This window comes from Pongo pygmaeus, chromosome 11 (assembly GCF_028885625.2).
Source record: "Pongo pygmaeus isolate AG05252 chromosome 11, NHGRI_mPonPyg2-v2.0_pri, whole genome shotgun sequence".
NCBI classification, from domain to species: Eukaryota; Metazoa; Chordata; class Mammalia; order Primates; family Hominidae; genus Pongo; species Pongo pygmaeus.
In genome coordinates, this window is record NC_072384.2 from 45,229,905 (window position 1) to 45,244,756 (window position 14,852).

A 14,852-nucleotide genomic window follows, 5' to 3' on the forward strand; every position below is an offset into this window, starting at 1 on the left:
AGAAATAATAAAGAAACTGATGTCAAGCAATTTATCTGATTCAGATTACGATCTCCACAGACAGCAAGTCCAATCCAAACTCTAGAGCACATAGGGCCAGCCCAAATTTGCCATGTCTCTAACTAGTTTGTCTGAGGTTGCTCCTTGAGGAGTCAAGTCCAGGATTGAAGTAGTATGAAATGTTTCCCTATCAAACAGACAGGCTTTGACATAGACAAAACACAGTAATAAGTCTCCCTTACTTCTAAATATATTCAGCATTCATTTTGGTGCTTCATGAAGACAGTGTATTTAATAAAAATAAGTTTGGGGACCAAACTACTAAGCATACATTGCTGTGATAGGCAGCTTGTTTAGGAGGAAATAATGTCGCGTACAGAGTGCCTGAGCATGTCTTCAGGTCTGATTCAGTTGGAAAGAAAAGAAATTCCTGTATTCCAGGAGGTGGCAGCTGTATAGGGCATGATTTAAGGTTCCCTGAGCTTCAAATCACTTGCATCTCTGCCTGGCTTTTCCACATGAAATGCTTGCCATTTGTTTAATTAAAAGCTTCTTTAAATACATTCCAATACAGAGCACTGAAGGAAGAAAACATACTCACTTTGTTCTTCCATTCACCTTGATAATTTGAATTCATACTAACTAGCCAAGAGACCTGAGAGCAGGGTACCACAGTGAAGACTCAGAAGCCAAGTGCACGTTGTTGGTGGAAGGGTAAGGAAGTTTCACAGCATGTGCTTCTGTCAGAAAACACAGCAGTCATCATAGGAGTACCTCTACCCCAGAAGAGAGGTATTGAAATGTAAATGAAAGAAATAGGCAGAGTAACTTTTTCTAGAATTATAAAATATTTTTATAATTTTATTTTTAAAATTTTATAATTTTATTTTTAAAATTATTTTTAAAATTTACACATTAGATATAAAAATTAGACCAATTTTTTTTTCTTTTGGCTAGGATCTAGTTATTCTCATTTTGTTTCTGTGATTATCAACTGGTCCAATTATCCCCATTTTGTTTCTCATTAGACCCCCAATTGCATACTGAGATTATGGATGTAGGAACAATCTGTTTACCTATCACACTTCAGCTCAATGAGTCTACCATATTTCTGCTCCAAATCCTATCCTAAAGATGATGTTTACCACACATCTTTCAGCAATACTCTCCTGTTCCACGGGTTGCCACTGAGATTCACAATCCAGGAGGTGGTTAGATGATACTTTTATAAAATATAAATAGATAAGGCCGAGAAGGTTATGCAATTATAGGACAAGCTAGAAGATTTGGCAGCTGGAAAATGGTGATTTTAGAGACACCCCCCCACATTTATTTCTACTTTCAAAGATTTTGTCTACCAAATAAGCATATTAATGTAAAGAACTGTGGAGTGAGAACAGAGATATAACTAGAAAAATAGTACCTTTGAAACAATTTAATTGTAAAGACAAGGAAGGTCACCCAAATAATGTCTATGGTGTCTATTAAAGTACTGATAGAGCATTTGTGATGAAAGACTTTCTGTTTCCAGGCAAAATATGATCATAAACCATCTCTTTTAATTTTTATTGTTCAGCATTTGTGGAAACACAAGTCCAGATTTGAGGATGACTTCATCTTGGGAATGGTTTCATCTGGGATCATCAGTGAATAAGGACCAGTTAGCTTAAAAGTAGGGTCAGAAGCCATGAATCCTAGGGAGTATGAGGTGCAAACTTAGTAGAAAAAATGTTCTCTCTGAGCTATGTTAAAAACCATACAGTGGAAGACTGTGATGCCTGGATTATGAATAAATGTCAGAGAGAAAGAATCCTACCACAAACACCTTCAACCATATTTTGCTGTATCAAATGTCAAAGTTAATGTTCCAAGACAGTATGCTAAGTGAATTCTATCTGAACACTAGTGGTGTGTGTTCCTGACCCAGTATGAGAAAGAGAGAGAGAGAGAGAGAGAGAGAAAGGGAGAGAGAAAGAAAAAGAAGAAGGAGGAGGAAGAGGAAGAGGAGGAGGAAGAGAAAGAGGAAAATAAGGAAAAAAGAGGAAATAAAATAAGAGGCAGTTAGTCCCTTTTAATTAAGAGATCAGATTTTTTGTGTCCATGTGTCACCACTTAAGAGCATATGATGATCATTTAAAAGAGTACTCGATTGTGATGAGACAGATGCAACAGGGATATGTGGCATGCACAAGACAGCATGGTGTCATGAAAATGACAAAAATAGTGACCGGTGTTGTGACTCATTCACATTATAAAAGTAATAAAACCCTTGGTGTATTAGCACCCTAGAGGCTATTTCACTTTTCATTATTACTATGAAACAAGGCCTTTATTTGTAGCTGGGCAGCAGCACCTCTTTGTGGTTACAGCGCCATGGATTTAATGGCATGCTTGCAGAATTCTACTTTCAATTGGTTCTATAAATACAGCCATGGTTTGGAGTATATATAGCTTTTATAAACACATATGTGATAATCTTTATTATCAATCCACATCTTATTTTCCCCTTTCTTTAGACTTCAGCTTGATGACAATGATGGATATGAATTCCAAAGTGTTAGTTTCCTAATTTTTTTTCTTAGCCTAAAATAAATATATATCTAAAGTACTTTCCTCCTTAGGCAATGTGTTTCTCATTTGCTGTGACACTAAGTGTATAGGTATGGCTGACCGCTAACCTGACATGTGCCTGTCACCAGGGACTGCTGGTTCTTTCATCTTCTTAATGGACATTTCTCTACAGATGTCTGTGGCCTACCTGACTATAATCCTTTAAATTTTAATTCACTTTACATTTAGCCTGGTCATAAATACCATTTAGGTACCAATACTCTGCTTTATGCAATCCCTAAGGTAGTGCTTTTATTTTAATGAGGCCATTTGCAACTTAAGAGCAAAAAAAAATCCATCTTTGATTGAATGTATTTGTCAGTTTTATTCCCGATTGGCATTTTCATGGGAAAACTTGGATAAAACTAAGGGATGGCTGCTTACCAAGTGGGATAAAAGTTTCAGTATGTTTCTACTTTCAAAATTAACTGAATAAATAGTCTTTGAAATTCATTTTGAAAACATTAAAGTAAATCATGGCTATAATCAAAAGTAAAATTCAGAATTAAGTTATGTTACAAATGAAATTTCCACTAGCATTTTCTTTTCTACTTGAAAGGAAAAAATAAAGTGAGACCCCAGTTAATAAACTATCCAGGTAACTAATGGGCCAGCATAAAAATACGTGGAAGTTAATGTAGTAGAATTCATGCAAATAGTGGCTAATGATAAATTTTGTGATTTTGTCATCCCATTTTTATTTCAGTGCTATTCTTTTTACAAGTAGCACAGTATCCACCCCCCTCTCCCCAACCCCACAGCATTTAGGAGCAGGTAAATTGCTACTGATTTTTTAGTTGATTTATAGTTTGGTATGAAAAACACTTTTTTCAAAAATCTCTAAGGATGATATGCATAGTTATCTCTGATCTTGGAGCAAGCTCTCTGCTCTAGTCCACATGCTATCCTGAGTGTTATTTACAGATGCCCTCTATATTCATAGAAACTAATTTCTATGTATATGACATCATAAATATTGTATTAGAATTTTGCTGTGCATAAGTTAATGATAATTGTGTAGTTTTATTTGGGGATGGGGACAACAGACAAATGTTTAATTTGAAAAACAACAATATTGAAATATTTTCTCAATATGGAAATAAGACCCTGATTATTTAAAATGCTGTAATAAGTACTTTTTTGGTTATGAGTTTAATAACCCTTTTCTCATTTAGAAAAAAAAAGTGCAGCTCGCTGCCAGTGATTATTTAATTTTACATAAATACCTTTTCTGAGGCTGAAGTAAATCTGACTGATTTTCAGTGTGAAAATAAAATGTAAAAACTGTTTTTGGAGTTATTTCTAAACAGAACTAACATCAGAATTATATGAATCATCAGAATTCTCTATTTCACAAAATTCAGATTTGTCAAAAAAATCCTTGCCTAACAACTGTTTGAGAAGGATGTTAACATCACGCATAGGAATGTCACAGTTTCTAGGTTTTGACATTTTCAATGATTAAGAATTACTATATTTTGTAAATGGAAATACCACCACTAAAAACAGAATGCTATAAATAGAATGATGTCTTTTGTTTCCAAAGTTGATATACTAGAGCGATGCAAAAATAATGATAAAAGTGACATATTTCATGGCAAAGTTATCTAGGGGTAAATGCTGCAGCTGCAAGAACTGCCAGTGAGAGGCAAGTATTCTTGGTGCAAATGGGGAAGGGGTTTTGTTAGATTTTGTTTTCCATCTTTGGTTTACAATATTCCTTAGATAAAATCATGGCAGTTATTTTCTTAAATAAGATGAATGGTAGTTCACCATTTAAAACAACAGAATAATACTTTGTACAGAGGGTTTCACTTTCTCCTTTCATTTAATCATATCATCCAATTTTAACATGTCATAATTATTTGACAAATATAAAAAGGAAGTTTACAGAAATTTTAAATATCACATAGTAAGATATGAAACTGGATTTCAAATCCACATAAATCAGAAATCTAACATTTTAAATTTAGTCTTCTACACTGCCTCTCCACTGTCTGCTAAGTATATTTTTTGTTTGTTTTAGTTTTTTAAAAAATATTTAAAATAAGCTAGTATCTTAATAGGACTAAGCCAAAACCAAGTATGCAAGTTGATATTCTAACATATCTTTAGTAGTCTTTTTTATCAAAGGCACTGTATCTTTCAGAGGAAACCTATACCACGTGAAGTTGAGAAACAGGAGTGAACATTTTAGCTATTGTCTATGTAATTTGTTTCCAGATTTGAATATTTTCGTATTTAAAAATCATTTGCATGAATGAAACTCACAAAAAATGTGAATTATGGTCTAAATAATATTTTATACCAAAGTGGGGCTTTTATAAAAGAAAATGGCACCACTATTGACATGGTGACACAAATGTTTCAACATTCTGTGAGAAGAAGCTTTAGTATTTTACCGTTTTATCAAGTAATTAAACCACTCAAGAGACTGTGCTTGCATTGAGAAATAAGTGAATTTGTCATGGTAATCCAGGATGTCAATTACAAACTGATACATGGTAAATTTATGAGGAGATAAAGTTCTATAAAAATAAATGTATCTATAAGTTATTTTTTAGATTTGGGAATACTGATACTCAAAAACCTATTTCCTATTCACTGTTACCTTCTTGCTTTTCCTTCTTCCTCTGTCTCCTTTCCTTTCCTCTATCCCTTCCTCCCTCCTTCTCTCTCCCTCCCTTCCTCCCTTATCCCTTCCTTCACTTCCTGTCTTTTTCTTTCTTTCTTCCTTCTTTCCTTCCTTCCTTCTTTCCTCCCTTTCTTCCTTTCTCCCTCTCTCCCTTCCCTCCCTCCCTCCCTCCTACCTTCCTTCCTTCCTTTCTCCCTCCCTTCCTTCCCTTCTTCCTTCATTCCTCCCTCCATCCCCTCCTTCCCTTTCTTCTTTCCTCCCTCCCTTCCTCCCTCCCTTCCCTTCTTCCTTCCTTCCTTCCTCCCTCCCTTCCCTTCTTCTTTCCTTCCTCCCTCCATCCCTTCCTTCCCTTTCTTCTTTCCTCCTCCCTCCCTTCCCTTCTTCCTTCCTTCCTTCCTCCCCTCTTTCTTTTCTCCCTCCCTCCATCCCTCCATCCCCTCCCTCCCTCCCTCCCTTCCTTCTTTCCTTCCTTTCTTCCTTCCTTCCTTTCATCCTTCCTGCCTCTCCCCCTCCTTCCCTTCCCTCCTCCCTTCCTTTCTTTCTCCCTTCCTCCCTTCCTTCCTTGTGCTAGCAGTTAGGATTTAATCTAACTACCTCTAATGTTAAAAAACAAACAAACAAGAAAGAGTGATGCCAAGACTCTTTGAAAGGCTTATATTTTTAATGAGTAAAAATACAACAAGCAAATATTTTTTTTAAAGATCCAGGAGTACTTTTCTTCTTAGAGTCTGAATAAAATCTTAGATCATAATTTTGTAGAGTCAAGAGGCTTGGTTAATATATTGAAGACTCAGCATATTCCTGCATACCTTTAAAAATGTGTTCCTTTTCATAAATTAAAGGCAAAAGTTTTGAAGTGTACTTATTTTCTACATAATGTATAGTAAGAATAATATCAAATATTTACTGAGCATATACTATTTGCCAGGCATTGTGCTAAATGCTTTTTTTAAATTGTTTCATTGATGCCTTGCAACTTTCATGATTGACATGTTTCTACATCATGTTTAATGTAGATGCCTTATCATTAAGATATAGAGAAATTAAATGACAATAATTACCTGTGTTTCCATTAAATTGCAAAGCCAAGATTGTATCTCATGTTTCTGTGTCTTATTTCAATAATCCAAAAGTTGTGTATAGTCATGACTCCATACAAATTTTCCTAAGTAAAAGGAAGTTCAGGGCTCTACTCTCACCATTGCCATACCTGCCTATTGATATCTGTTAGGTACTCAGAAGGAACCAGGCATCAATTGATGTATTTCTTATTTCTTAGTAGATATCTCAAAAGCGACATTTCCAACATTTTATGGGTTAAATGCTAAGCTATTGATATGTGTGTAGTTTCAAAAAAAAAATCCTTTACTTCTCATTGTCTTTCCCATTCCAGTTGCTACTCAGACACTCTTATGCTTGGCTCTTCCTTCTCTTTTACACCATGTATCCAATCCATCAGGAAATAATGTTAACAGTACCTTTGAAACCCATGCATAACCCAGCTACTTTTCATCAGCTAGACCACAGCCTAAGATCTAACACACCATCTTCTCTCACTCAAATGACTACAATCACTGCCTAAATCATTCTTGTTGCTCCTTGTCCCCTTCAATCTATTCATATAGCAGCCAGAAAGATCATTTTGAAACCTGACACACCATGCACTTCTCTTTTCAAAATCTTCCCCTGCTTTCTGTATCACACAGGAAAAACCCTCATATCCTTACTGTGCTCTCGAGTCTCCAAATCACAGATGCCTGCTCACTTCTGCTCACTCCACCCTACCAACACTCTGACCTATTGCCTGATCTTTGATGACACCAGACAAGCTCCTGCCTCACGGCCTTTGCACATTCTGCTTCCCCTGTCTGGAAAGCTCTTCCTCTGGGACCCATATGACTGGCTCTTTTATTTTCTCTGTTGCGTTAGGTAAATGTCGCCATTTCAATGAGTCCTTCTTTACCCTCATCCCTACTCTTTCTATCCTCTTTCCTTGCTTTATTTCAGGAGTCGGCAAACTTTGACTAACAGGCCAAATCTTGACTGCTGCCTATTTTTATAAATAAAGTTTTGTTGGAACAGAGCCACTCTCATTTATTTACATTTAGTCTATGCTTGCTTCTGTGCTACAAAGACAGAGGTGAGTAGTTGTGACATGGACCATGTAGCCCCCAAAGCCTAAAATGTTTACTATCTATTGCTATTGAAGATTTTGCCAACCTCTGCGTTTTTTTATTGCTATGTAGCACACGATGCTTTTTATTTGTTTATCTCATTATTGTCTGTCTCTTTTCACTTGAATGTAAACTCCTCCAGTACAGGAGTTTTCAGCATTGTTTATTGTGGTATCCCCAGCACCTACAACAATGTGGAGAGAGCATATAGGGTGTTCAATAAATATTTGTGAATGCATGAAGAAATTTACTGGCTGACATATTTTGACTCTATACATTCATCTCATGTCTCTTAAAGATGTCAATGTTCTCTGTAGCAACTCTCTGAGATACCTTAATCTAAAAAAGAAAACTTCATCTTGCTAATGACAGTAATATTTATGGCGATGCGGTGATTGCCAGCCATCAGCTTTGGATTTAGTTTTGTTCATAAAGATAACTTTACTCCACAGGAATTTGGATTTTAAAAATTATACTCATGAACAAATTTGATGAGAAAATGTGCTGTGTATAACACCATAGATCAGTAGGGATAGAAGGTATGGGATATATTCTTTCTGTATTCATTATTTAAAAAAAATATTTTGAAAGATCTCATGAGGTCTTTAAAAATTCCTAGTTGAAACATACACCTGAAGTGTTATGGCTTATTCAGAGGAGTCCAGAATCTAAAATCAGAAGTGGGGTTATAGCCCTGGCTCTATCATGTACCAGCTATATGAACCTGAGGTGGAGATTATGAAAATATCCATCTTACAGGGTTATTTTGAGCATTAAATGAGATGAATATAATTTAACCTATTGTACAATAAATATTCAGTAAATGTAAGCTTCATCTGGAAACTCTGAGCTAAGTTTATTTAAAAAACAACAAATGTTATAACTTTATGGGCTACCACTACCCCAGGAAAAAATACCTGATGTGCATAAAATTGACTTTGTGCTTTTCTCACCATTGGTTCAGTGTTTGTTTTTTTCCTGCATATTTCTCAACGTGGTTTCATAGAAATTTGAAGTGAGCTGACTAAAATTGGCTCACATTTTCCACTGACTAGCTGTGTAGCCTTAAGCGAGCTATTTAATATCCTTGAGATTCAATTTCTCCTCATCCTCCTTACCTAAAATGAGGATGATAATAATACCTACCTAACAGTGCTCTTATGAGGATTAAAGGATTACGTATGTAAAGTACTTAGCAGGGCATCTAGCATATTTTAAGTTCTTAAATTCCAATTCATCGAGGTTCTCCTCTGTCTCTCCTTTTAAGCCTTGCTTCCCATGGTCAGTCAATTATATAGGGCGTGGTTATGCTAATTTTCAGGTTTCCTCGAAAATTTATCAAAAAATCTACTAAAGAATATGGCAGAATTTGTAATACTCTGTGTCCAAGACATTTACATTTTATTGGTTTTGAAATCACCTTCCTCCTACACACACACACACACACACACACACACACACACACACACACACACGAAAACTTAAAGAAATTTGTCTTTGGTAATAACCTCAAGACCCCCCTTCCAAAAAAAAAAAGAGCAGAAAATCTTTTTCTAATCTTTCAGATGATGCCATGTAGATACTATGTAATTATCCTAGTTTTGACATAGTTGTTCCCTTTAAATATATCTGTACTAACATCCTGTCTTGCCCCTAGTATCAATTCAGTCTATAGATTTTTTGGAGGGGAGGGGAGAAAAAATATCTAGGTTTCTTTTGTTTTATTCTCTGAATTGGAAAAGTAGTTGTATTACTGTAAAAATCTGACATGCAGCTCAAGAAGAAAAAGGTGTCTGTTCCCATAACTCTACTCTGAGCTCTGACAGTCAGTGTAAGTCTGCCTTTTTTAGCATTGAAATTCACCATCTTTTTTTTTTTCTATTTGTTTTCTTTACTGTTGCTGTGTACAGGCGGAATGAGTAAAGCTCTTCCCACATTGCATCTGAAAGTTCTTTCCTGCCATACCTAGCCACTTAAAGAAGCATTTCTCTGTTTAGTGGTTTCTCTCTTGCTCATTATTTTACCTTTATCTACATTCTTCTGCATTTCATCTGTGTCTTTGATCAGACTGTACTCTGACCTATTTCTAGCCTGAAAAGGTTTTATTCACAGACTTTTCCCACCTTTCCTAACCTTTCTCAGGGTCAGTTATTTTTCCAAAGGGTGAACAGCAATGGAATTCCCTATGCTAACTTCAAATAGTGACTTCTTTAAATAAACATTGCTAAAAGGAGTTGTTCAAAGACGATTGTGTGGTCTAAATAATGCTGGGTTTAGTCAACCTTGTGAAGCAGTTGCAGTTTATCTTCCTCTTCGTTCTCTTCTGTAAGAATATGACTAGCCTATATTTCATTATCCTAGAGCTTGGCTTTAGCTGGTTGACATCAATGCTTAAACATTGAGTTAATATGGGTCTTCATAGTCTTCATTTCCAACTCTCTCTCTGTCATTACTAGCATTTTCACTTACCTTATTTTAAGAATTGAAACATATTTTTAAAAATACAATTTAACATCTTTGAAATTGGGATAAATCTTAGAGTTGATGATCTGCCATGGTTAAATTGGTAATATATTTTTTCTTTAGTTGTACGTATAATAGTGACGGGTTTTATAATTGATGACATCTTAGATTCAAAGAAGTCAGAAATAAGTAAGTCCTAGAAAGCACAAAACATTGATTGGTGGGAGTCAATCCCTAATAGTGGCATTTCAGGCACAATTGAGTCTTAATGGGAATGTTAATTTTGGCCAGGGAGTAACACCCTTACTTTCTCCAGACTCCATTCTGCAGGTGACTGCTGACTTCAGCTATAAACCAGCTGGCCCTAACTCCAAAAGAAGCAACTCAGAATTTAACTGATGCAAGCAGCTTTCATTGCAGGGATGGAAAGGCTGACATTATTTTCATAGGAAAAGTTTCTGCTATTTAGGAAAATGCAAAAATAGTTTAAAGGAATGTAAATAAAGAGGAAGAATGAGTATAGAGTGTGTTCCAGGGGGACTCGCTCTGCTTAGTTTAGCAACAGGTCAGCAGGATTTGTAAAACCTTTTAAATGAAAAGCTATACAGAGCTTTACACTTATTCCTAGCATTAATTCTTTCTTCCTTATAACTATTGCATGAAATTTCTCTTCATAAAGTAGAAGTGTGACACTTTGTCAATGTAAATGGGATAAAATAACATGCACAATCTGTTCAGTGTTTTGTCATTAAACAACTTGATTTAATCATCATATAGCCTGTGTCCTCTACTTCTTTTCTAGTTGTTTATTCATGATTTGGAAATCTAGGAGAAATATTTCATGATTGGAAATCTAGGAGAAGTATTTGGAAATCTAGGAGAAATAATGAGATAAACAAATAAAATGCATCATGTGCTACATAGCAATAAAAAAATGCAGAGGTTGGCAAAATCTTCAATAGCAATAGATAGTAAACATTTTTGTGCAAAAATGACACTGCTATGTCTTCCATCTGACATGGGTTTGACTGACCATGTACCTTTAGAAATCGTTGGGCTCTAGGGACTATGTGCTTGCAATAGAAGAATTTGCCACTAGAGTGTAATCTTATAAATTAGCAGCAGAACAGAAGCCCACTTCTCTTCCCAGTAAATTCTGTAGTCAGAAGAGAAAAAAAAAGTTATTTTTTTCTAAAATTATAACCACATATTTCTACCAAAATATAAGTAATTTATATTATTCTATTAGTCAATTATTGTATTGCTGTAAAGAAATAACTGAGACTGGGTAATTTATAAAGAAAAGAGGTTTGTTTTGGCTCACAGTCCTGCTGGCTATACGGGAAGCATAGGACCAGCATCTGCATCTGGTGAGGGCCTCAGGAAGCTTCTAATTATGGCAGAAGGTAAAGGGGGATACAGTTATGTCACATGGTGAGAGTGGGAGCAAGGGAGAGGGAGGAATTTCCAGGTTCTTATAAATAACCAGATCTCGTGTGAACTCATAGGGTGAGAACACACTTACTACCATGAGGACAGCAGCAAATTATTCATGAGGGATCCACCATCATGACCAAACATGTCCCACCAGGCCCCACCTCCAACACTGATGATCACATTTCAACATGAGATTTGGAGGGGACAAATATCCAAAGCATATCAATTATTAAAGTTTAATTATTTAAAATCATGAATCAAAATTAGAATATGGGTTAAACTGTACACTGTTACTTTCCAGACAATCATAAAATATTTATTAATTTTATCGCAGAGATGAGGTCAACATTCTCTGAATTTTTAAATCTTCCCCAATTATTTCTGCTGAGGTTGATTGATGGACCACATTTGGATATGATTAGACTTGATGACGTTTATGGTTCCCCTGATTTTTTTTTTCAAATCTGAAAATATCTTTATTTTTTTAGAAAAAAGATTCCAGGCAGGTTAAAAATTAACAATAGTGGGTATCGATGCAGAATTGTAGTCATTCAAAGCATTCAACAAATACGGGAATATAAATATCTGGAAACCGTCTCTTAGTTTTCAAAACAAAAGGTGTAAGTCATTCCTAACTAATCTGAGCTTTATAGCATTTTCCTAGATAGGAAGGGGAAAAACAGTTAACATTTGAAAGTCCTGAAAGCTTTTTCTTTGGTTCATTACGTTAGACTGTTTACCTTTGATCAAATTCCTTCCTTTTTATTATTTTATTTTTACTTTTTTGAAACGGAGTCTTGCTCTGTCACCCAGGCAGGAGTTCAGTGGTGCCATCTTTGCTTTCTGCAACCTCCACCTCCTGGGTTCAAGAGATACTCCTGCCTCAGTCTCCCGAGTAGCTGGGACTACAGGCGCATGCCATGACGCCTGGATAATTTTTTGTATTTTTAGTGGAGATGGGATTTCGCATGTTGGCCAGGCTGGTCTCGAATTCCTGACCTCAGGTGATCCACCCGCCTTGGCCTCCCAAAGTGCTGTGATTACAGGTGTCAACCACCTTGCATGGCCAAATTTTTTTCTTTTTTAAACACAGATAAAAATATTATACAGGTCCACTGTTAAAACAGACAACATGTTGCAAATTAATTTGGTATGTATTCCAACAAAGCTTAGAAAATAAAGGTGTTAAAGTTGCTTTGGACTAAGTTTAATAGTCATCTCCTCTGCTGACAACTTCTTTACATGTTGGATGCAACAGTATGGTATGTTCAAATTGCACCGTGTATGATCCTTTACTGTCACACAATAGTGGATACAATTTCCAAGTCACAGATTCTTCAGAGCCATCAAGAATTTCCTTTCTCCCAAGCAATCCAGCCACCTGTTGCAGAGGGTGAGGGTCCCAAAATTTTCATTGATGACATTTAATAATTATTTTGTTCTTGGAAACCTTTACTGGTACATGTCCAACATCAAAATTTTTCATGTAATGTGAATATCCCATGTCATCATGATATCTTTTCCTGTACTATCAATGGTTTCAATTGCATACACTTCCTTTCCTCCATTCTTTTTGCCTCTCCTCCTTTCACAATGGACACTGTTTTCCCAGCATGTATTCTATATTTCCCAATTGAATGTCCATTTAGATTATGGATTGGTTTCACTTGTTATGTCTGCCTATCTATTTCAACTTCATAGGACTTCATAAATTTTTGGATGGACTCACCAACATCACACAGAAGAACATCAATTCCAGCACACTTCATTCCAGTAGCAGTAACATCTTTTACAACTTTTAATCATGTATCATAATTGGGATTAAAAGTGACAGTAAGACCGCAGTCAATAGTCAATATTCCTACCACTTATACCAATTCCAAAATCTATTTTACAGATGTTATATTACTGTAATACTGTTGTGTCACCAGCAATGGGAGTATAATGGGCAGCACAATTATTGTGAGAACATCCAGCAGGAAATGCCAGGCCTGCATTTAATCCATTCTCGTTTATTAGATTGTGTGAAAAGTTTTCCAACTTTTCACAGAGTTCTATCATCTCAGGCTTGATCCAACTCATTACATATATTCTCACTTGTCGATGTGCTTCTGCAGCTTTTCAAAAATCACTCCAAATCTCTTCCCAAGCCTGATCTAACACCTTCTTTTCTTCACACATAATTCTCCATCCATCTTGTGTGGGTGGGTATTCACATTCTTGTCCTTTGGGAAATACACCATTAGGATACAGTCACATATTGGAACTGAGGGAGGGTCTGTTTGAATTTTGGTTGTTTCTTCTTCTTCTTCTTCTTCTTCTTCTTCTTCTTCTTCTTTCTTCTTCTTCTTCTTCTTCTTCTTCTTCTTCTTCTTCTTCTTCTTCTTTTCTTCTTCTTCTTCTTTCTCTTCTTCTTCCTCCTCCCCCTCTTCCTCTTCCTCCTCCTCCTTCTTCTTCTTCCTCTTCTTCTTCCTCCTCCTCCTCTTCTTCTTCTTCCTCCTCCTCTTTTCCTTCTTCTTTTTCCTCTTTTCCTTCTTCTTTCTAGTTCCTCCGTCTCCATCACCATCTCCATCTTCATCCTCATCATCTCTTTCTTTCTTTTCCAATGCTTGTCTTTCCAGTTGTCTTGCTCCTTCATCCACTGAGGCTCTTAATCCTTTATCAGTTTCCTGCTGTCCTGCTGCAGCCCCTTTACACTTCTTTTTCTTCCATCTGTTTTTCTTGGCTGCTTCCTCAGTTGTAGAGGCAGCTTCCTTCTCCCTTTCATCTGGATCCAGGTTGCCATTCAGGTAGCTCCCGAAGGTCACTGCCTCCTCCATGCCTGCCATGTTGCCTGAAAGATTCCTCTGAATTTTAAGGGTCAATATTTTCTAATCACTTGAATTTAATATTGTCTCTAAGTGTATCCTCTATATTCTAAGATTTGATGCAAAGTACAAAGGACCTCTTGGTTGAATGACAAACATTCTAGTACCTTTCACTTAACTTTGAAAATCAATGTTAGCCTATTATGCAAGTTGTAGTGACAGTATATCTTTCTACCAACAAACCAGAGCTTAACACTTCTGTCTGCGAATTTGAAGTTATGGTTGTTCGTGCTAAAGGAAAGCAAGGTGCTAGAATAATAATTTGAAACCCCCTTTTAGTTAAATTCCCTCTGTTTACTTAATATTTTTCTCTTACAGTAGACTCAAGGAACTAAATCCCTAAGTTGTTGTTGAAATCTTCTTTTTAAAAACACATAACACTTTGCATTAATTATAGTTACACAAACAGTATTGTATTTTCTACACATGCAGTCTAAACCTTAGGTTGATTGGACAAGACCTTTGAGAAATGCTTAGCTGAGTCACAGTTATTTACAGGAACCTAAATCTAAGAAGAGTTGAACCCATTTTTAAAAAATTTTTGTTAGCATCACCAGATATTTCTTTCTGGGTGGTCCAGGATCACATTTTCTCCTCAGGTACGTTAGCTGTTCGGTGTTGGCTAACACCAATCAGCATCTAGGGTCAATAGGAGGAATTAAGTAA

General features: G+C 36.0%; 1 pseudogene; it reads right to left on the reverse strand.

The window, feature by feature from the left end:
* Positions 1-12,477: 12,477 nt before the first annotated feature.
* Positions 12,478-14,147, reverse strand: LOC129031913 (methionine aminopeptidase 2-like; annotated as a pseudogene).
* Positions 14,148-14,852: the final 705 nt, after the last annotated feature.